The sequence below is a fragment of the Cervus canadensis genome, chromosome 16, assembly GCF_019320065.1.
Source record: "Cervus canadensis isolate Bull #8, Minnesota chromosome 16, ASM1932006v1, whole genome shotgun sequence".
In the NCBI taxonomy this organism is placed as follows: Eukaryota; Metazoa; Chordata; class Mammalia; order Artiodactyla; family Cervidae; genus Cervus; species Cervus canadensis.
In genome coordinates, this window is record NC_057401.1 from 37,132,941 (window position 1) to 37,156,626 (window position 23,686).

The following is a 23,686-nucleotide window of genomic DNA, read 5'->3' on the forward strand; positions in this document are numbered from 1 at the left end:
GTTTAATTCATCTGTCAGCCAGATTTTACTTAAAGAGCCAGGTTGACAAAACATGTATTGGTCACACCCACTGTGTTTTAAAGTAGTATCCTAGGCTTTCGGGAGTGGGCAGGATGTGGAGATATATATGGCACAGCCTCTCTTCTCAAGAATATAAAATCTAGAAGACTTACTGGTGTGTGGTACTATGCTGAGTATACATATATATGAGGTATTTCTACCACCCACATCATCTGAGTTCCTCTCGGTGCTTTGCAGAAAATTATTCCGTGACACTCAGCTTCTCCTTTGAATACTTTCAGTGACAAGAAACCTACTACCTCTTGATCCAGTTCATCCTATTTGGGAACAGTCATCATCTTTAGAAAGAGCTTCCTGAAAATTAGCACAAATCTGTTGTTTTTCAGTCGCTCAGTCATGTCTGACTCTTTGCAACCCCACAGACTGCAGCATGCGAGGCTTCCCTGTCCTTCACTATCTCCCAGAGTTTACTCAAACTCATGTCCATGATGCTTTCTAACCATCTCATCCTCCACTGCCCTCTTCTCCTTTGCTTTCAATTTTTCCCATCATCAGGGTCTTTTCCAAAGACTTAGCTCTTTGCATCAGGTGCCAAAGTATTAGAGCTTAAGCTTCAGCGTCAACCCTTCCAGTGAATATTCAGGATTGATTCCTTTAGGACTGACTTTTTTGATCTCCTTGCAGTCCAAGGGACTCTCAAGAGTCTTTTAAAGCACCACAGTTTGAAAGCATCAATTCTTCAATGATCTGCCTTCTTTATGGTCCAGCTCTCATACCTGTACATGACTACTGGAGAAACCATAGCTTTAACTAGACAGACCTTTGATGGCAAAGTGACATCTTTGCTTTTTAATATGCTGTCTAGGTTTGTCATAGCTTTCCTTCAAAGAAGCAAGCATCTTTTTATTTCATGGCACAAATCTACCCCCCTACAATTTTTACACATTGATCTAACTCCTGACTTCTGGAAACAACCAGAATAAATCTAATATTTCCCTTCATATCAGAAGTCAGCAGAATAATGCCTACAGGCCAAATTCAGCCCACCATTTATTTTTGTAAATAAAGTTTTATTATAACACAGTCAAGCCTACTCACTCACATATTGTCCACAACTGCATTTGAACAATAAAGCGATCACAACAGAGAATATATGGCCATCTAGGCCAAAAATATTTACTATTTGGTCCTTAAAGAAAAAATTGTTCAACTTCTGCTATATATGACAGACTTCAAGTGCCTAGAGACAACTAACATGACTCCTCTTAAAGTGGGAAGCCCAGAACTGAGCCTAGAACTATAAATGGAGACAGAATTAAGTGGCGCTATCACCTTTCTTCTGGTCACCATACTTCCAATTATGTGGTCAGAGATCAGGTCAGTCTTTGACTGACACAAAATGCTGGAGTCTATAAAGGACTAAATCTCTGAGATTTCCACCCCAGGAGCTTCTGTTAAGTCATGCCTCCCCATCCTGCACTGGTGAAGCCTAATGTTGAACACTATTCACAAAACTTTAATCTTTCCAGTCTGTCCAAAATATTCAGAAAACAATTCAGCATATATTCAAGGGCTGTAGCAGTCAGGGTCAGAAAGGAAAAAGATGACATATTGTGCTAAGATTTTTAATAGAATGTTATAATTTACATACTGGTGGGCAGAGTTGAGAAAACTATTAAGGGAATTTGTCACCAGCCTCTGCCTCGAGGGGAACGGGCAGGGAGAGGTCTTTCCAGGACCCAATGAGAGATGGAACCATGAAGAGGGGATGCCCACCTAGAACTGTGGCCATGGAGATAGAGACACTGCTGGAACCAGGCTAGGAAGAAAGCAGGGGTGCTGGGAGATAGGTGCCCTGATGTGTCCTTCTCCCATTCTCTGCCTGCTGTGGGTGGGAACCAAACAGAGCTGAATGACAAGAGTCACAGGAGCGGAGCCGGCCCACGGGGCACAGAGCAGAAGCAGGAGGAGATGTGGGCATGAGGGCGAAGAGTGACAAGGGCTCAGTGGTGTGCGTGCATGCGTGCTAAGTCGCTTCAGTCGTGTCTGACTCAGTGCAACTCTATGGACTGTAGTCGGCTAGGCTCCTCTGTCCATGGGATTTTCCAGGCAAGAATACTGGAGTGGGTTGCCATGCCCTTCTCCAGGAAATGGTGTGCCAGGCATTTTTTCATTCTGAATGAATAAATAGATGAATGAATGAAGTGAGTCCAAGACCTAGTACTCAATCAGTGATTGTTGAACTGCAAAAATGAGTGAAGAGACTACACTATCCTTTATAGTCTCTTGCCCCAGAATCCTGACTGAATTTCCACCCCCAGTGCAGCCCTCCTGGGCTCCACTCCTGCACCCTCCCCAGCCCCTGCTGACCCGTCGGGGCTTCCCGCCAAAGGGTACAAAGAGTTTGGATTTAATTTCGGAGGTAACAGAGCAGAGCAGTAGTTGTTCTAAACAGAGTTACATTATCAAGGATAGGGCTTTAAGTCCTGAAATCATCCCCAGAATCTAAAATACACTGTAGAATGTTCAGAATTTTAAAATGAAAAATTCAGTATCACTGTATCCTATGGAGAAAAATGGACAACTTCTGAGAAAGCTGCCCCAGACAGTTGTTTGATGAGCACTCATTTTCAGATGCCTTGGGACTGGCCATTTTATGCTCAGATGGCCTCATCACATCATAGGCTTTTATTGCAAAGATGTCTGGATTCTCTGTCTGTTCCTCTATTTCTGTTTTATAGATAAGTTCATTTGTACCTCTTTATTTATATTCCACATATAAGTGATATCATATTCTATCTGTCTTTGTCTGATGTGCTTCAATTTATGATTACCAGTGGGTAAATAGGAGTGAGGGATAAATTGGAAGATTGAGATTGACATATATACACTAATATATATAAAACAGATAACTAATAAGGGCCTACTATATAGCAGGCAGAACACTACTCAATACTCTGTAAAGGCCTATATGGAAAAAGAATCTAAAAAAGAGTGGATGTAATATATGTATAGGGCTTCCCTGGTGGCTCAATGATAAAGAACCTGCCTGCCAATGCAGGAGATGTGTAGTCTATCCCTGGGTCAGAAAAATCCTGTGAGTAGGGAATGGCTACCCACTCCAGTATTCTTGCCTGGGAAATCCCATGGACAGAGGAACCTGGCGGGCTACAGTTCACAGGGTTGCTAAAGAGTCAGATACGACTCAGCGACTAAACAACAATATGTGTATGACTGATTCGCTTTGCTGTACTCCTGAAACGAAACAACACTGTAAATCAACTACACTTCAACATAAATGTTTTTAAAAAAGGATGTCTGGTCTCTCCATTCATTAGGCCAGTAGCGGTGATGTTGAGAGAGTAGCGAATCTAAGAGAGATTCAAGATGCATAAAGCTGCTGGTAGGAATCCACAGCTGCCGACTGTCCACTTCCTCCTCCAGGGGTTGAGTCAACGTGGAGAATACTCAGCACTGGATTCCTCAAACAATAATCCCCAGAAGTCTGGATTTTGAAGACATAGAAATTATTTTTAAGTATTATTTGTTCTGCTACTCTGGTTAAATTGTTTTTGCATGGAGTGTGCTAGAGAAAATTGAGCACTAAATTAGGAATTGTTCGTGTGTGTGTGTGCATGCACGTGCATGCACTCAGTTATGTCTAACTCTTTGCGACCCCATGGACTGTAGCCCACCAGGCTCCTCTGTCCATGGAATTCTCCAGGCAAGAATACTGGAGTTGGGGGTCTTCCCAGTCCTGGGATGAACCTGAGTCTCTTGAGTCTCCTGCATTGGCAGATGGATTCTTTACCACCATGCCATCTGGGAAGGGGCATTGTTATCTATATTTCAAAGCAAATTTTAAAAAATAGCTATATACATTTAGGAGCCTATTTTGTATTCAAGCCCTTTTTTTTTGTATTCAAATCCTTTTTTTTTTTCTAAATCAGATCTATACTATTTTTTACTATTTATTTTTATTTATCTGTTTGACCACACTGGGTCTTAATTGCAGCATGTGAGATCTAGTTCCACAACCAGGGATTGAACCAAGGCACAGGCAGAGTCTTAGTCACTGGACCACCAGGGAAGTCCCTCAGATCCCCACAATTAGCAATTGTCACCTTATGCCTCACGGATCCCGGCCAATTAGTCCCCAGAGTTTAAAACATCTTAGACAAAATCTAGAGCCAGATATACTGGAAGGAATGAGATAGGAATCACGATTCTGGATGGTTGCAGCCCAGCTGATAGAAGCCCACACCCAACAGCCCAGGGAACAACATGGTCACAACCAAAAATTATTCACATTTCGAAAAGCAGGCTTCTGCCAATGCTCATAGGAACCCTAAGATAGAATCCAACTTGAGCTCTGAGTTGGAGTGGCCAGGTTTCCAGTTCAGTCATGTCTATGACAGGATATGTCAATAAATTTCATTTAGGATCTCCAGGACCAGATTTACAAAATCAAATCCCAATTAGGATAACTGACAACATGTGACAAAGATCTGCAGATTAGGTAATGGTACTATATCAGTGATTTTTACTATTTGGTAGAGAATCTGCCTGCCAATGCAGGAGACGCAGGAGATGTGGATTTGATCCCTGGGTCAGGAAGATCCCCTGGAGGAGGAAATGGCAACGCACTCCCATTTTCTTGCCTGGAAAATTCCTTGGACAGAGGAGTTTGGCAGACTACAGTCCATGGGATCACAAAGAGTCAGACATAACTGAGCATGCATGTACTGTTAATATCAGTGTTAATTTTCTGACTTTAATTAATTACATTACAGTTATGTAAGAGAATGCCCCTGCTCTTAGGAAAACATACTGAAATATTGAAGGGTAAAGAGACATCATGACTTATTCTCAAATGATTCAGTAAAAATAATCATTTGTGTATATATAAAAGAATAAATCAAATGTGGCAAAATAATAATTAGGGGATCTGGGTAAAGGGTATATAAATTTTTTTTAGTATTTTTGCAAGTTATCTATAAGTTTTTAAATTACTTCATAATAAGGAGAAGGAAATGGCAACCCATTCCAGTATTCTTCCCTGGAGAATCCTATGGGCAGAGGAGCCTGGCTAGCTACAGTCCATGGGGTTGCAAGAATCTGACACGACTTAGTGACTAAACCACCACCACCAAGGTTGCTAGAGGGCTTCCATAGAGCCTCAGATGGTAAAGAATCTGCCTGCAATGCAGGAGACCTGGGTTCGATCCCTGGGTCTGGAAGATCCCCTGGAAAAGGGAATGGCCACCCACTCCAGTGTTCTTTCCTGGAGGATCCTCCATGGATAGAGGAGCCTTGTGGACTATAGTCCAGGGAGTCAAAAAGAGTTGGACATGATTGAGCGACTAACACTAAGGTTGCTAGAAAACTAATTAAAAAAAAAAAAAAAACAAACAAAGCTAGAGTTGGCTTATGCCATCATTTAAGTGCAGTAATTTCAGTCTTGCTATTGCTGCAAAGTGAGTGAGAAATGGCATCTCCTGTTTCATCATCTTTGAGCTAAAATGAGTCATTTCCTCTTTCAGCTAAAGAACGCTTCTGTTCATGGAAGCAAATGCTGAGGATGCTTTCCACATGAACCCTGAGGTAAGGGGAACTTGACACATGCCCCTCTGTCACACCGCCCATCTATCCTGCTGTCGCTTCATCCAGGCTCAAGCAGGGACTCTTCTCTCTGGGCTCACAGACAGAATAATTCCAAAGCTGTCAATATCCATGTTGTTGCATTCTGCTGTTCTCAAAAGACCTTTTTCATCTCCCTACCCTGTCCTGCCCAGAAAACCCTTCTCTGTTTTTCTCAAAGAAAATACCATGCCTGTTAACAAATGTTATCTCCTCGGGGTACAGTTATGGGAGATTTTAATTTTCTCTGCATAGTTTTCTGTACTTGAGAGAATTTCAACAATGACTGTGTTATTCTTATAAAATCAGAAAAAAAGAAGTATCATGTTTGCTTTTATTTTCCCAAGAAGCTCTGCATAAATTCTTTTTTTTTTAATATTTATTTATTTATTTATTTGGCTGCACCTGGTTCTTGTTGCAACATGTGAATTCTTAGCTGCAGCATGTGGGATCTAGTTCCCCGGCCAGGGATCGAACCCAGGTATCCTGTGTTGGGAGCACAGAGTCTTAGCCACTGGACCACCAGGGAAGTCCCTTTGCATAAATTCTTGCCATGGCTTTCTTGCCATGGCTTTCAGCCCCTGAATATTGTCACAGCTGCATGTCCTCTCCCTCCCAACCCACTAACAGTCCTTACGGAAAGGTTGATACATGCGGGGCTCTGCAGCTCCCCCATCCACTATCAACAAGGAAAGTCACTTCATGGCCCCATGACCCACTGAGCGCCAGGCACAATCTGCTGACTTGGATCTCACAAGTTACTGGTTCCCTCTCCCCACCTACAATATCCATTCTGGAGCTGGAGTCAGATAGAAGTACTTAACTCACATGTTCCCTCTTCATGCCAACTCACATAGCATGCTCCAATTCCATCTCCCTAGGCTACCAGGCCCAGCTGATAGTATTATGAAGTATTATGAGTCCATTTGACAGATGGAGGAGCCAAGTCTCCCTCTGTATGTACTATAGTAAAATGGGATCTAGACCCTTGGAGACCAGCTTGACATGTGTCACTCTGAGGATACACTCTCTCTTTCAGAGGAAGTTAAGGACTCATGAAAATATGAAACTGACTAGGTCATGAATAGATGAGAATTCTGGCCAAAATTATCCTACAGTTTCCTAAATTTACCCCAGGGTACTTACTAGTCTTCCAACATTGAAAATGATGATCTTTTTAGGACCATCTGATGCTTCCCTGACAGCTCATTTGGTAAAGAATCTTCCTGCAATGCAGGAGACCCCGGTTTGATTCCTCGGTGGGAAGATCCACTGGGAGAAGAGACAGGCTACCCACTCCAGTATTCTTGGGCTTCCTTTGTGGCTCAGCTGGTAAAGAATCTGCCTGCAACGTGGGATACCTGAGTTTAATCCCTGCGTTGGGAAGATCCCCTGGAGAAGGGAAAGGTTACCCACTCCAGTATTCTGGCCTGGAGAATTTCATGGACTGTATAGTCCATGGGGTTGCAAAGAGTCGGATACAACTGAGTGACTTTCACTTTCTGATGCTTCAGTGTCAAGAATCCAGCCTGGGCTTTCCCTCTGGGTCAGAGTTTCTTACCTTTAACACTGTTAATGTTCTAGAACAGATAATTCTTTGTTGTGGGGGCTCTTTTGTGCATTGTAGCGTGCTTAGCAGCACCCCTAGATTCCACCCACCAAATGGCAGTATTCTTCCCCTCACCCCACTTGTAACAATCAACCATGTCTTCAGATGTTGACTAAGGTTCCAGAGAGGATAAATCCGCCCCCACCCCGTCAAGTCATGACTATAAAATTATATTTCCAGACATTGCCAAATGTCCCCGGGGTTGGAGAAAGCAAAATCCACACTACCCACCCCCCTCCGCCCGCCAGTGAAAAACCCCTGCTCTTAGTTACCTTGGCCCAGCAAGAATTTGTATTTTTCATGCAAGTAGACTGAAATCAATAGTGTTCAGAGAGTAGATATCAGCAAGGACTTGGAGAAGGGGATGCCTTGAGTTGTCAAAATGCTTCCGCACAACAAGACCCTGTGGCTGGCTGAAAGTCCAGAAATACTTGGTAACATTGCAACTGGTGAGTCAACCCAGCCAGACTGCAGGCTTCTCAGAGTTTCTTCTTCCAAGGCTTCTGCTCCTTGATGCCAAATGCCTCGTGAGATTTGGTTGAGTAAAAGACAAATGAGAGAGGGAAGGGTAACACTGAACACTTGAGCAACCCTTACCTTCGGGAGGTCCAGAAAAGTACAGCGTGATCTGAGGGGGGTGTGGGCATCGGTGACTCTTTTTTGTTTATATGTATGTGCATGCATGCTAAGTCACTTCAGTCACGTCTGACTCTTTGCGACTGTATGGTGTGTAGCTCAGCAGGCTCCTTTGTCCACGGTATTCTGCAGATAAGAATACTGGAGAGAGTTGCCATGCCCTCCTCCAGGGGATCTTCCTGACCCAGGGATCAAACACAAATTTCTTACATCTCCTGAGTTGGAAATTCTTTACCACTGAGCCACCTGGGAAGCCCGTTTATAAATATACTTATAAAGTGCATCCACCCCTCATTATCCTCACCCTTTACCCAACCTAGTATTTGACGTGAAAGTGTTGGCTTCTGATGCCAGTAGGTATCTGAAAACACAGGCAAGAACTTGAGAGCTGTCCCATGGTTGTCCAAGAGAAACAGAAATGCTGCTCAGGTTCAGGGTGAAAGGAACATCCAAAAAAGCAATGTTCATAAAAGAATTCAGAAGAAAATAAAAGGGGGGATTAGAATTAAGAGTAGAATTCCAATTTCTGTCTGTGACCCCACTGCAAGGCCACAGTCCGTTTTGTGGCCTTCAGTATGGTTTCTGGTCTCTTTGAACTATTAACCCTTCAATCCTGTCCCCATGGCAGTGATCTCTCCCTAACAACCTTTACCTGACACCTCCCCCACCCAGGGTGGAACAGAATGCCACTCTGAAGGGCATGCCAGGTTCTTTTGCAAGATCTTGGCATTCTTTGGGCTCTGCCCATTCCAACCTCCCACCTCCAGTTCTTTCCCAGGCTCGCATCTACACAGCTCTAACCTTAACTCTCTCCAGGCTTTAAGAGACTAGCTGGAACTGCAGAGCAGCCCAGGGCACCAGGGAAGATGTGCCCGTCCATAGCATATGCTTTGAAGTGAGTCTAAAGCTCTAAGCCTATAATCTTTTCCCCTACTGTGCTTGCCTGCCAGAGTCCTTCAAATGCCTGTCATTTGAGCCTCTGCATTGACTAAAGTATTGTGCAAAACCTACGCATTTACCTAATAGGAGTAAGATTTTAATTTACTGGTAGGAATTTGTCAGATTAGCTTGTTGGTACGTCTCTTAAGAAAAGGGCTTTGGTGTTGGGACCCAGGACAGGTTAATTTTGTTTGTTTTTTAATTAAAGTATAGTTGATTTACAATGTTGTGTTAATTTCTGCTGTTTAGCAAAGTGATTTAGATATACATATATATATATTCTTTTTATATTCTTTTTCATTAAGGCTTATTCATAGGATGTTAACTATAGTTCCATGTGCTATACAGTAGAACCTTGTTGTTTATCCATTCTCTATATGATAGCTTGCATCCGCTAATGCCAACCTTCCACTCCATCCTTCCCCCAACCCCCTCTCCCCTGCCAACCACAGGTCTGTTTTCTGTGTCCAGGAGGCTGTTTCTGATTGGTTGAAGGTTCATTTGTATCATATTTTAGATTCCACATATAAATGATAGCATACGATATTTGTCTTTCTCTTTCTGACTTACTTCATTTCTGACTTACTTAGTATGATCATCTCTAGTTGCATCCGTGTTACTGCAAATGGCATTATTTCATTCTTTTCAGTGACTGAGTAGCAGTCCATTGTGTATTTGTGTTATATGGTTTTAAATTTTTCTTTTTTTTTAATTTTCTTATCATTAAGCTTTTTTTTTTTCGTTTATTTTTATTAGTTGGAGGCTAATTACTTTACAATATTGTAGTGGTTTTTACCATACATTGACATGAATCACATGTAAAATTTTCTTTTTATTTATTTCTTTATTTACTTATTTTTGGCTGTGCTGGGTCTTTGTTGCTACATGCAGGCTTTCTCTAGTTGCGGCGAGTAGGGGCTACTCTTTGTTGCATTGTGCAGGCTTCTCATTGCAATGGCTTCTCTTGCTATGGAACACAGGCTCTAGAGCTCAGACTCGGTAGTTGTAGCACATAGGCTTATTAGCTACCCTGCGGGCATTGTGGGATCTTCCTGGACTAGGGTATGAGCCCACATCCCCAGCCTTGGCAGGCAGATTCTTTACTACTGGACCACCAGGGAAGTCCTGTACTACATCTTCTTTATCTATCATCTGCAGAACAGATTAATTGTGATGAGAGTGGAAGGACTGAAATGATTGAGGTATTGAGCTCCAGACCTGCACAGTTCAATACACTAGCCACCGGCTTCATGTGGAAATTTTAATGTAAGTTTATTAAAATTAAATACTATTAAAAATTCAGTTCCTTAGTCACACTGGCCACCTTTCAAACATTCAACAATCGCATATGGCTGTGGCCGCCATATTGGAAAGAGAAGACTTGTATCTTTTCCATCATTGTAGAAAGTCTGTGCCACATTCCTCTCAAATTTGCTAGTACTGCCAGTGTAGAGTTAATCACCAGCTGTGTAGGGAAGGACAAAAAAAGAGTCAGAGGGAGAACAGAATGTCAAAGAGAAAGCAAAAATTCACCAAAGGCCAACTGTGTTTGCTTTGCCAAGGGTCCAGCCCTGAGCACACATGCATCCACCCCACCACAAAGCTCTTGGTGTTGACACCAGCAAATAATGAAGTGACTGGCATGGGCTTTGGACCCTATTTCCTCTACTGTATGGGCCCCTGGGATCTGTGGTTCCTTGTGAACCAAGAGACCCTGTCCTGAATCCTAAACTGAGAGGGTCACAGGAGTCACTGGGCTCCCAGCCAAAGGGAGATCATCATCAGGTAGCACACAGCAGCCCCTCGGTAACCAAGAGTCCTAAAGCAAGGATGTTTGAGAGTTCTTAAATCAAGACATTCAGGAAGAAAGGAGCACCTTCTCCGTCCAGACTTAGACCTCTGCTTACAGACTCTGAGGGACATGGAGGATCCAGGGAGCGTCCACTCCTTATTGACTGCTGGGACTCATTAAAAGTGAAAATCCAGTAATTAGTCTGTGTAGCTGTCTTTGGACATGTGCATGCACTGGCAAAGGAAATATGGAATCTGATTGGTTGTTTCGCCTATATATAAATGGCACTGACAGTCCCGTGGAGCACTTTCATAATCTCCATTCATCTCATCCTCACAATAATGGACTGAGGAAAGTCAGACAGATGGAAGCCTCTGAACCCTCTCTATTAGAAGAAATTCATCTCAGAAAGAGGAAGAGATGAGCCAAAATCAATCTGACTGAGAAAGAGCAGAACCAGCTCTAGACACCACTTTCTGCTGCTTGCATCACATCTCAGGTGATGAGGGTCACTTTGTACCTGTCCAGATCTGTAAGGGTGTCAGCTCCAAAGGGCGTGGTCTCCACCCAGATCATGCTGCATCCTCAGTTCACATCTAGTCGCAAGCCCCAACCATCTCATGGACTCTTTGTTACCAAATAACCCTCCACGTGTGAGTGTGTGCTCCATCATGTCTGACTCTTTGTGACCCCGTGGTCTGTAGCCCACCAGGCTCCTCTGTCCATGGGGATTCTCCAGGTAAGAATACTGGAGTGGGTTTCCATTTCCTATCACAGGGGAATTTTCCTGACCCAGGAATCAAACCCCCATCTTCTGCATTGGCAGGCAGATTCTTTATCAACTAATCCTTGAGAACAGCCAAAGGGCTAGACTGAGAACACCAAAGGAACTTTTCCCAGAAGACCCTCCCAGACAATATCAGAGAAAATGATGCTCAAGGCAGCCCAGGCACCAGAGCTGTTGACTCTGTTTTCCTGTGCCTGAGACACAAACTTTGAGTCTGTGGTGAGAGACCCTGAAACATGCAGGTGGATTTTGTTTACTAGAGAAGGATCCAGAAAATTGAACCAGATGGGTTTATATATAGGACTTCCAATAGTTGGTACCAAATATTTATGATTTTTCTCAAATTTGAGGAAATGTCTCATGACGTGGGAATCATTCATATACCTGGCTAAATGACCAGTGAGATCCTGTATTTCCTTTGCCAGAGCATGCACACTCAAAAGACAGATCAAATGACAGAATAATTACTGGATTTTTACTTCTAATGAGTCCCAGCACTAAATATGCCATTGTCCAGAGAACTGAAAAGAAAAAATCAAAATGATAATCAAACAAATAAAGCAATAGTGAAGAAAGGATTCCTTTAAATGTGCCCAAATGACACAATACTCCTGGCCACATGCTACTTTGTCTCTTCCCTTCATAGCATCATCCTGATAGTTCTCAGCCAATGTCTGCCTTTTCCACCTGTAAGCCACTAGTGTTGAAAACATAGCCATTTCACCAACTAGACCACTGAGCTGTCCGTGCCAACCTTTGATGAAATTTTCCCCCCAAGGCCAGATGCCTGGCTAAAACCGGGCTAAATAATGGGCGTATAACACTCACCAAAGAAGTCCTGAGAAAACCAGTCCCAGCTTTGCTTCAGCAGCTCACAGTAACATCAAGGACCCAGACTCTTTCCATCTGGGGAGACTTTTTCTCCCCACTCTCTCTTTTGACCAGGGAGGAACATTTTCCCCAGCAGATCCCAGAAGATTTCTGCCATGTCTCAGTGGCCGGAACTGGGTGGAATAACCACTCGTAAACCAATCACAGACAAATGGAAAGTGAGATTACCATGGTTACTGTAGATTGATACCTCTTCTTTCTCTGGAACTAGACAGCTAATAGCTGACAAAACAGCTCTGTGTGTGAAAACAAAGGGGAAATGGTTGCTAGAGAAGCAACCAAGAGCATCTGCCATGCCCAGTTATATGCAGGGCTATGAATAGAGAAGCAAGAAGGGCTTTCTCCTTCTCATCCCCCAGGCGCCACCCCAGGGAAGCCCCAGCCTTCTTGAGAAGGTTAAATCTGCTCACCGTTGGCTCTCATGGCCCCTGTCGAGTCCTTCTTAATATTTGTATCATTTACACTAAAATGTTTTACTAGCTTTTCTCTTCTCTACCAGCCTGAGTACTAGGAGGGTTGCTTTAGCACAAGGCTATATTCTCAGGACCCTGCCCATGCCTGGTGCATCAGAGATGCTCAGTGGACATTTGAAGGTGGATGGATGGGTAGATGAATGGATAGATGGATGGACTGATAGTTCGATGGATGAATGGATTGTTGTTCTAGTCACTCAACTAGGTTCACCTTGAAGTTTTCTGAAAATGCGTTAGAAGAGGGTGAATCCTGGTTCACATTCTCCTCCCTTTTTCTCTCAATGAGTCTTTTCTGGGAGTACTTTTCACTTTCCCTGCAGATCCAGCCAGCTCAGGTCCCTAGTTGTTACATCTTTGATTGGACAGGTGGCTTTTTTTTGTCGAGAGAGGGCTCCTGAGGGAAGATGAGTAAAAGGAAAAGAATAAAACAGAGTAAATACAAGCAGTAAGAGAGACAAGTAATTATCCTGCTGGGTAAGTATCCTTGATGCTTTCAATGAAGAAGTTTGAAAGAACGTATTGTACAAGAGTGAGAACGCCTGATTAAATCATGTAGAGACAAGATGTGCTGGTACAAGATGGAGCAAGGTGAGGGGAGCGAGAGACGGCACCGGGAATAGTTTCAGGATATGGCTGAGATGCTCAGATGTCTGGCTGCAGACTTAACCCTGGAGCCCTTCAGCTGCCCCTCTTCCTAACCACCCTTTGGACTGTCAGATTCTCCCCTTTTTTTCACCTTCTTTCCCTCTTCTCCACACTTCAACGTTCCAATTCCTCTTGCTTTGCATACCAAGGATGACCAGAAGCTGAAGGGCCAGGGTAAAACAAGTCCCCAGTTTTCCACGGAGAACCCAAATGAACCTCTTGAACTCTATTTTAATAAGATGACCCCACCCTTCTTTGAGGCTCTGCAAAAGGAGCTTTTCCATGAAACTGCCTCTCATCCACTTGTTAGAAGTTTAATGGCAAATAATGGCTGGTTGCCCCTGGGGAATTTAAATAACTCTAAGATGGACATAATTATGGAGTTCTGAGAAACAGAGCAAGTTCTTAAAAATAATGTGAGCAGGACCTCAAAAACTATTGAAACACATCTTTATTGCCCAAGAGATGGGTCATGTGCTCAGACTCACACACTGATTAACACTGGGAAGCTGGCTGTCAACAGCTGAAAATTTTGCCACAACACAGAGAAGCAGTTTTTGTACCTCACCCTCGAGGGGCCTTCATCCATGTATTTACACCCTAAAATGCCAGGTTTTCATGAAGAGATTTTTTTTATGGTGTTAACAGTTTTATTGAGATTTTCTCCCTCAATTATGAAAGTAGTAACTTTTTATTTTAGTAATATTTTATTACTGAAATAATATTTATCAATTTTAGAATCATCCTCCCAGAGATGACCCCTGCAGATATATTGGGTGCATATATTTAAGTATATTCCCAGTTTTTCTTCTGTGCACATGTGGAAGCACATATTGTTAGAATTAAGGTCAAACGCATCCAATTTCTATACCCAGTTATCTTCTTTCTTCCACTTATTTGCATATGATTAAAGTTCTGTCACACTATTTTAAAGATTAAATAATATTTTGCTATATATCTATACCATGATTTTTTTCTGGTGGCTCAGATGGTAAAGAATCTGCCTGCAATGCAGGAGAACCTGGGTTCGATCGCTGGGTCAGGAAAATCCCCTGCAGGAGGAAATGGCAAGCCACTCTAGCATTCTTGCCTGGAGAATCCCAGGGATAAAGGAACCTGGCGGGCTACAGTCTACAGTGTCGCAGAAGAATCGGGCACGACTGAGCAACTAACACCACCCATGATCTAGTTAAATAAGCCTTTATGATTTTATATTTAGACATTTCCCAATATTCTTTTTTATAAATAGCACGGGAAGATTTGTGTGTGTGTATACAAAATTATTTTTTCATATCTCTGTTCATTTGTGATGAATTTCTAGAAGTATATTTTGTAAGTCAAAGTGTATCTACATTCTTAAGGCTTTTAACACGTATTACCAGAAAAATGACACCAGTTTACTCTCGAAAGGCAAGGCACCAGTTCTGCTTCTACTGTTGAACAGCCAGAAGCACTTGCAAACTCAGTGATCCATCTTGAAATCTCATGGGGTTGGGGAAAATGATAAAAATATTTTATAAGAAAATACTTTGAAAATTTTAAATCCAATTAAAACACACCTTGTTATTATTATCGATTTTTTAGACCACCCAAGATAGACAAAGCGTTACCTCTTTCAATGACATATGCCAATGACTTGTAGCCCATTAGAGAGTAAAATCCTTCCCAAATTCCCTCTAAATGCACCCAACACCAAATACGTTTCATTTCATTCAAAACCATTTATCGAGTACCTTTTATGCATTGAGCTTTGTATTAAGTATGAGGAATATAGGGAAAAAAAAAACATAAACACAGTTCTTGACACCCATGAAATACTGGTCTGGGTGGGTTCAGGAAGAATGATAAATCAAGATCCATAATCAGTTCTTGATGGGGTCCAGTCCTGATGCTCTGTGGACTGTCCATCTCCCACTTTGGGGAGATCCAAGGAAGTCCCTGCCTCAAGACAGGAAAGCTGAAATTGAAGATGAGAAGGCAACTGGGCTTTCAAGTAGGCGGCCATGCATCAATCTTTATTGCTTCTGAAACAGCATGGAGAAATCACATTTTCCCCACAGCCTACATATAAAAGGAGCCACTTCAGTGGGGGGAAGATTCTCACAAGCCACGTGATGGAAAGGCTGAGACCCCCTACTTCCACGGGGCATACTTTGAGGAACACATGACAGTTAAAATTTCTCTAGAAATCATCCTGGTATTTTAGTCAATGAGACATACAAGCTGAGGAAGAACAAGATGGCTTGGGGTTTAAAGCAGAGTAGAAGGAAGATAAAGGGGCAAGTCAAGGCAGCTGACAGGGAGAGGAACTCTGGAGAGGAAGACAGAAATGCTTCCTAAGGGATTTGGCCAACTGTCTGGACCATGGAATATGGTTCCTGTCTACCCACAGAATCCTTGTTCCTGTTAGCCCGTGAAGTGACATGGAGCTAAATGTGATGTCCAGAAGGGTAAAGAGGGAGAAGGAAGATGGCATGGTGGAGGCTTTGACCCTTGGTTTACTCATCCTTCATTTGGTCAGCATATAAGTGCTCCTGAAGACTGCTCCTAAGCAGGAAACTCATCTTCTGAACTCCGCCAGATATTAAAATGAACATTATCTGCTGCTATTCCCAGACTGACTCACTGGCCCCACTTGAGCTCCATGTGCCTGGCACCGGCACAGACCTTAAAGGCAAAGGTGGGATTATAATGGGTTTCTGAGCAATCAAGGACATTCAGAAAGGCATTCCAGACATCCAGGCTCACATCAGACCCTCTGCTGAGGCACTCCTATGAAAAGCATACCTCACCACTTATATTTTGACTTGTAAATAAGTTGGTAATTGACAAAACTGGAGGCATTAGCAAACCAACAAACTTCCCTTCCAAATTATATTGTTCTTGTTATAGTATTAAAATTAATCTCTGTCTCTGAAGCTGAGTTGAGAAGCCTAGGAAGGGACATCTGCCTAGCCAGGAATGAAAAAAAAAATCATTATGGGTAATATTCCAAGAAGAGTGTTTACACAGATAAGGAGAAATTAACTAAGCTTTTAGATACTGACTTCCTAATCTTTTTTTTTTCCCCTTGGTAGTCTCAGAGAGAGTTGTCTGGAAGACACACCAACTACATGTTGTACAAAAAGCTGATGTTATTATTATAAAGGAGTGAGTCAACAGTGATATACTAGGTTCTGCCAGGCCAATGTCATGGCAACCAAATATGCAGATATTTGCATCAGTTCAGTTCAGTCACTCAGTCAGGTCCAACTCTTTGCGACCCCATGGACTGCAGCATGCCAGACTTACCTGTCCATCACCAACTCCCAGAGCTTGCTCAAACTCATGTCCATTGAGTTGGTGATGCCATCCAACCATCTCATCCTCTGTCTTCCCCTTCTCCTACTGCCTTCAATCTTTCCCAGCATCAGGGTGTTTTCCAGTGAGTCAGTTCTTCACATCAGGTGGCCAAAGTATTGGAGTTTCAGCTTCAGCATCAGTCCTTCCAATGAATATTCAGGACTAATTTCCTTTAGGATTGACTGGTTTGATCTCCCTGCAGTCCAAGGGACTCTCAAGAGTCTTCTCCAACACCACAGTTCAAAAACATCAATTCTTCAGCCCTCAGCTTTCTTCACAGTCCAACTCTCACATCCATACATGATGACTGGAAAAGCCATAGCTTTGACTAGACGAACCTTTGTTGGCAAAGTAATGTCTCTGCTTTTTAGTATGCTGTCTAGGTTGATCATAACTTTTCTTCCAAGGAGCAAGTGTCGTTTAATTTCATGGCTGCAGTCACCATCTGCAGTGATTTTAGAGCCCCCCAAAATAAAGTCTCTCACTGTTTCCTTTGTTTCCCCATCTATTTACTATGAAGTGATGGGACCAGATACCTTGATCTTAGTTTTCTGAATGATGAGTTTTAAGCCAACTTTTTCTCTCTCCTCTTTCACTTTCATCAAGAAGCTTTTTAGTTCTTCTTCACTTTCTGTCATATTTGCATAAGCCCACTCTATTTCCATGTGCAAATACATTGCACAGAAACCTAGCAACCAATTGGGAGCTAGGTCTACTGTTTGTCAGTGCACACTAATGGGGTGGTGGACTTATTAAGAAATCTATGAAGGGATTCTTTTATAATTTACAATAGCATTTTCCTTTTAAGATATTAAGCATATTTTATCTGTTTTTTTCTAAGTGCAATTGCCTGACTTTGCACTATAGAAGTGTATCACTATTCAAGCTCACTTATCCAGCAGCTACCTCTCCATTGACTTTGTCACTCATCTCTCCTACATTTCAAATTGATGAATCTGAACAACTTTTTTGGAGGAATCCATAAGGTGTCAGAACATATCCCTCAATGATAGGGAACGCCTGTTGATTAATGGGAAGAATGTGTTATAGAGCTCAAGGTCAAGTGCTCTTTCAGTGCATCTGTGAATCAAAATAATAAATTATATATGGCTTTGTAGAAGTAGTCAGCCTTCCAACAAGTGGTGTTGAACACCTGTGGACACATATGAATGTGACAGTGTAGTGGGTGGGGGTTGAAAATGCAGAGGAAGCAATGCAGAGGTTAGTCCGAGATTTTGATGATGATGTTCAAGATACAGCAGTGACCGTGGGCCAGAGGTCAGAAGCATCTTTCTTATTTACAGCTCTTCTCAGTTAAATATGGTAATTACCATCTAAACTAAGTTGCACTTATTGTCTTTGGATTATGCCTGGGTTAGTAATGCTATGTAAGACTAGTCATTTAACACCCAACCTCTCTTTATCTCAAAAGCTTAATGATGAGAAGTTTGTTTCACACCCAAGTCCCAGTCCAATGGGCGTCAGCAGAAGAGGCAGGATTCCTCTATCTGTGGGCTATACTAAGCCCTTAAGACTGAAGTCTCCAATTTCATTTTCCTATGGGCAATAATGGATCAGAGTGAGAGAATATGTGAATATCTTAAGAGACCAGGACTAGATGAGAAGTACATCTGCCCATTTCAGAGGCCCCAACTCCTTCACTTGACTCTAACTACAGAGGAGTCAATGAAGCAAACTTTAACTCTCTGCCCAAAGGAAAAGGAGAACCAAATTCTGGTGAACTTTAGAAGCTTTTGCTACTCCTGTGGCCTCCCAGCATTCTAACTAACTGAGGTGCAGGAAAAAGCAGGAATTAGAGAGGAGAAATGCTTTTGCCACATTCTTAAAATTTCTTCTTAGGCACTGCAACTTCCTCAGATGTGTACACAGCCTGCTGTCAGTGCCCTAAAGAGTCTCCCATCAAGCACTAGGCCAAAACACTTCATCTCTCCAGGCCTTAGTTCCCCAGCATGTAAAAGGGAGACATTGGATGAGAATCCTTTCAAGTCTTTTGGCCTCTTTTGTATCCAAAATGCAGTGCTTCTAGAACTCTTGCAGTTAATTTCCTCCTGAGACAAATAAACAGGGTGACAGAGAGGTAATGCTAGTTGATCAACAGTGTATTTTTTATTTTATTTTAACTTCTCAGTCCCCAAGCCCATCTTTCTAGAAATTAAAATACACAGAGTAGACAAGGTTGTTACCAATATGAGTGATTATATTTGTGGCAACGTTGTTTTGTGTTTGGATGAACAGTATATTCACAGACACATATGTAACGCATACAGAGATCCCTCGGTGAAAAAATAATCTTGCTTGAACAGTCTTGCAAAACATATGTTCTCCTCCTACAGCTCTTGCCCTTGATTAGTCAGTTCTGCAATGATAACAAATGGTGTTCCCTCAGTAGCTTACAACACGTTTCTTTTTTGCTCACTTTACATAAGGACTGTGGCTTAGCTGTAGGTTGGCCATGGCTCGGCTGGGATGGGCTGGACTGAGCTGGCTTATCTGGGCTCCACCTGTTTTCTCATTCTGAAACCCAGATGGAGGGAGGAGGCACCATGTGGGACAATCTGAGAACAAGAGCAGGAAGGCCTCAGTCAACAAATACAATAGCTTGCAGTTGTATTTAAGGCTTCTGTTCGGATACAACAAAAACAATCACAACCCTTCCCTCTCCGTTGACCAGAGCTTTTCACGTGGTCAAGTCCAAAGTCATAGAGATGAGAAGTGCAACTCCATCCACACACACACACAGGGTGCAGGTCATGCCTTAAAGAATGACTCACAATGGAAGAGTTGTGAGTTTAGATTTTCTTCAAGGACCTTGCTGAGGACTATAACCCAGGAGACAGCCTCTCAGGGAGAGAACTCTTCTGAAGACGTAAAGGAGGAGAAAGTTTATATATGATTTTTGGCTGGGAAAAATATACACAATTCAGCATACAGCTTGCAAAATATTACTGCTGAAATGCACACACTGCCATGTATAAAACAGATAACTAACAAGGACCTACAGTATAGCACAGGGAACTCTACTCGACATCTTGTAATTACCTATAATGAAAAAGAATCTAGATAAGAATATATATGTTGCTAAGTCACTTAGTCATGTCTGACTCTTTGTGACCCCATGGACTGCAGCACGCCAGGCTTCCCTGCCCTTCACTGTCTCTTGGAGCTTGCTCAAACTCATGTCCATTGAGTCAGTGATGCCATCCAACCATCTCATCCTCTGTCTTCCCCTTCTCCTCCTGCCTTCAATCTTTCCCAGCATCAGGGTCTTTCCTAGTGAGTCAGCTCTTCGCATCAGGTGGCCAGAGTATTCGAGTTTCAGCTTCAGCATCAGTCCTTCCAATGAATATTCAGGACTGATTTCCTTTTGGATTGATTGGTTTGATCTCCTTGCAGTCCAAGGGACTCTGAAGAGTCTTCTCCAACAGCACAGTTCGAAAGCATCAATTCTTTGGTGCTCAGCCTTCTTTATTGTCCAACTCTCACATCCATACATGATCACTGGAAAAACCATAGCTTTGACTAGATGGACCTTTGTTGGCAAAGTAATGTCTCTACTTTCCAATATGCTGTCTAGGTTGTCACTGTTTCTACTGTTTCCCCCATCTATTTGCCATGACGTGATGGGACTGGATGCCATGATCTTCGTTTTTTGAACGCTGAGTTTTAAGCCAGCATTTTCACTCTCCTCTTTCACTTTCATCAAGAGGCTCTTTAGTTCTTCTTTGCTTTCTTTCATAAGGGTGGTGTCATCTGCATATCTGAGGTTATTACATTTCTTTACATATATATATAAAAGATACATATAAATATATAATTTTTATAATTATATATAAAAATATACACCTACACAGAACTGAACATTCTGAGATCACTGGGATTTAAGCGACTGTCCTAAGCACTATCCTGCATAATCTCTTCTCTCGCAGATCTTACAGCCTAGTGGAGAGACACACACCATCAACAATAACAACAAAAAATAATAATAATAAGGAAAAATATCATAGGTCAGATGATGGTATATGTTGTAGAGAACAGTAAAGCAAGGCAGGGAATGAGGGAAGTGGAGCAGTTATGAAGATGATTTGAAGACTAGTCAACAAAAGTCTTGCTGATAAGGTGTCAGCAAGCAATGGCCTGAAGGAGGTGAGGAAGATAAATATTTGATGAATGAATGAATGAATGAACGAATATTCAAGCATATTTAGTCTTCCCAGTGAGACATCAAACATGTTATCTTATTACTTGGCCCTAGCCAGGCTGCCTGGCTCCCTGACATAATTCAAACTGATCTTCCGGTTGAATCCCACGCATTTTCCTGTCATGTGGTTGCTGCCACTTCCGGCTCCGCCAATGAATCTCCTTCAGGGTCGGAGAGGATACAACCACGATTTTCTCTTTAAATGACTGAAGGGTTTAGGGGTTTTTTCTGGGAATATACAGGGGTCATGTGGTAGTAAATGCTCACCTATTCTGGGCTGGGAGTGGGAGGAAGAGGGCTGATTTGGGCTGTTATTACTAATCTGTGTGGGCCTTCCCAGGGTGGGTCAGTGGGTAATGAATCTGCCTGCCATGCAGGAGACACCAGTTCAACCCCTGAGTCAGGAAGATCCCCTGGACGAGGCATGGTAACCCACTCCAGTATTCTTGTTTGGAAGATCCCAAGGACAGAGGAGCCTTTTGGGTTACAATCCATAAGGTCACAAAGAGTCAGACACGACTCTGCAGACACGACTGACTGAGCACACACGCACGCACTAGTCTATGTGCTTGCACATACACTTTACACAGGACTGAGCATATTTTGACAGGAAAGTGAGCCAGATGTGAAAACAGCTAGTAGATTTACTGAGAAATGAGGGAATGGAGGAAATGGGAAAGCGTGAATCTTTTGGAAGTGTGCAGAGATTAATTATAACTGATATCAAGAATGCAGAGGGGTGTTTTCCTGCTCTCTAGGAATGAGAGCAATCAGACAAGAGGAACCTGGACCTTGAAACCAATCAGTCCTCCAAGAAGAACAGGAGAGTGGACGGACAGTGAAAAGGACAGCCAGAAGGCGGGTAGGTGACCAGCTGAGCTGCCAGGAGGTAGTATGTGGGAATTCTGCCAGAAAGATGGTCTGGCTACACACTGTGGATACTGGGGCTGGCAGAATGTAGGATGCAGGCCAGCCCTAGGAGTCACTGGTCCGTTATCTGTGACTCTCTGTGCCCACTGATCTGGGCATCGGGCAGAGAATCAGTCTGAAGGGCCTGGTTATGGGAGAACTAGGGTCTTGACCATTGACCAGGCAGGATCCCAGCACCAGGAATGGAACAAGACACAATGCAAGCCTTCCCTGGGCTTCTCTCACAGAAGGACATTCATCCCAGAACTTCCTGGTAGAGCTCAAGTGGCCCCTGCTGTGGAGAGCCATGGGCAGGGTGCCCGGGCAGGTCAGGGCATGCTCCAGGCTGAGTGAATAGACACAGGCTGAAAAGGTTCTACCAGAGAACCCCAGGCAACCCTAAGAGGTACACATACAAGGGTCAAGGTGAGCTTAGGTTATGGTTACAGGGGGTGTTTTGTTTCTTTCTTTGATTTGATTTTGGTTTCTGTACCATAGTAAGAAAGCTAATCTGTTAAGCAGTTGGAGGGCTCACTAACTGCTGATTGCAGACGTCAACAGGAAGTAGGAAAATAATAATCCCACAGCCTCAACCGTCAGGGGCAGCAATGAGGGGAGTCTGATCAGGGCTCTGAGGAGAGCAGGGTTCAGTCAGCACAGACAGGAAGGCAGATGAGAGGAAAGGGAAGAAGGAAGGGAGCTGGGATCCATGATGTCTCCCCCAGTCAAAAAGCTCTCTGCAAACCTGCATTAAGTTGCCTGAAAGTTTTGACTACTCCTAAGCCCTCCTCCTACTTGTGGGGATTCCGAGCCTGGGGAGGTGGAGTTAGGGGTGTGCTGCTTCAATGCTTAACAACTGCTCTCCCAAGAGAAGAAAACAAGAAGGAACAAAATTCTGATTCTGCCAATTCCCGTCATATAAGTGTGGGTATGATGGGTGCTCTGACTGATTTCAGGCTACCAACCTGAAGTCCACTGGCTTACAGCATTCCTGAAAATATAACAGTTGCTCCCTGGTGTGAACCTCCACACCTGAGGGAGAGTCCCTTAGACCTCACAGCCCTTCTCATAAGAAACACTTTTCTTATGAGAAACAGCTCAATGCAGTCCTTTTAGGAAAGTGCCCTTTCCGGGCCCAAAGGATGGAGGAAGATGCAATCCTATCTCCTAACCAGTATTTGCCTTCCCTAGTCCTTTGTGCTAGAACTGAGGCTTCGTAAGAATCATCTAAATGTTTATTTAAATGCCAGTTCTGGTACCAACTGGCAATCAGATAAATAATCCCTGGAGATCTCATGCACAGAGTAATGATTATAGACAACCATGTATTATAAAGTTCAGAGTTCCTAAGAGACTAGATTTTAATTGTTCCCATCACAGGAAAGAAATCATTGGTATGTGACTTGATAGAGGTTTTAGCTAATGCTACACGATTATGCCATGCCCTACTAAGTCTCTTCAGTCGTTTCCAACTCTGTGACCCCATGGGCTGCAACCTGCCAGGCTCCTCTGACCTTGGGATTCTCCAGGCAAGAGTACTAGAGTGGGTTGCTGTGCCCTCCTCTAGGGAGTCTTCCCAATCCAGGAATCAAACCCGCGTCTCTTACTTCTTCTGCCTTGGCAGGCAGGGTCTTTACCACTAATGCCACCTAGGAAGCCTGCTACACTATTATATTCCAATACAATTTTTTAATTTACCAAAGTACCCCTTCCTAGGTCTCACCCTTCAAAAATGTCGACCCATTATACCTGGGATGGGCAGTGGTGCCCAGGAGAGACTCTG

The 23,686-nt window shown here is 43.0% G+C and overlaps 1 protein-coding gene across 2 annotated transcripts in view; it reads left to right on the top strand.

Moving 5' to 3' along the window:
• The window catches only part of PRLR (prolactin receptor), a 144,235-nt gene that overhangs the window by 86,008 nt on the left and 34,541 nt on the right, over positions 1 to 23,686 (top strand). For both annotated transcript variants that reach the window (XM_043488660.1, XM_043488659.1), the window contains exon 2: positions 5,565 to 5,625. The gene's annotated coding sequence lies outside the window, so the exon portion shown is untranslated. The remainder of the gene's footprint in view (positions 1 to 5,564; positions 5,626 to 23,686) is intronic.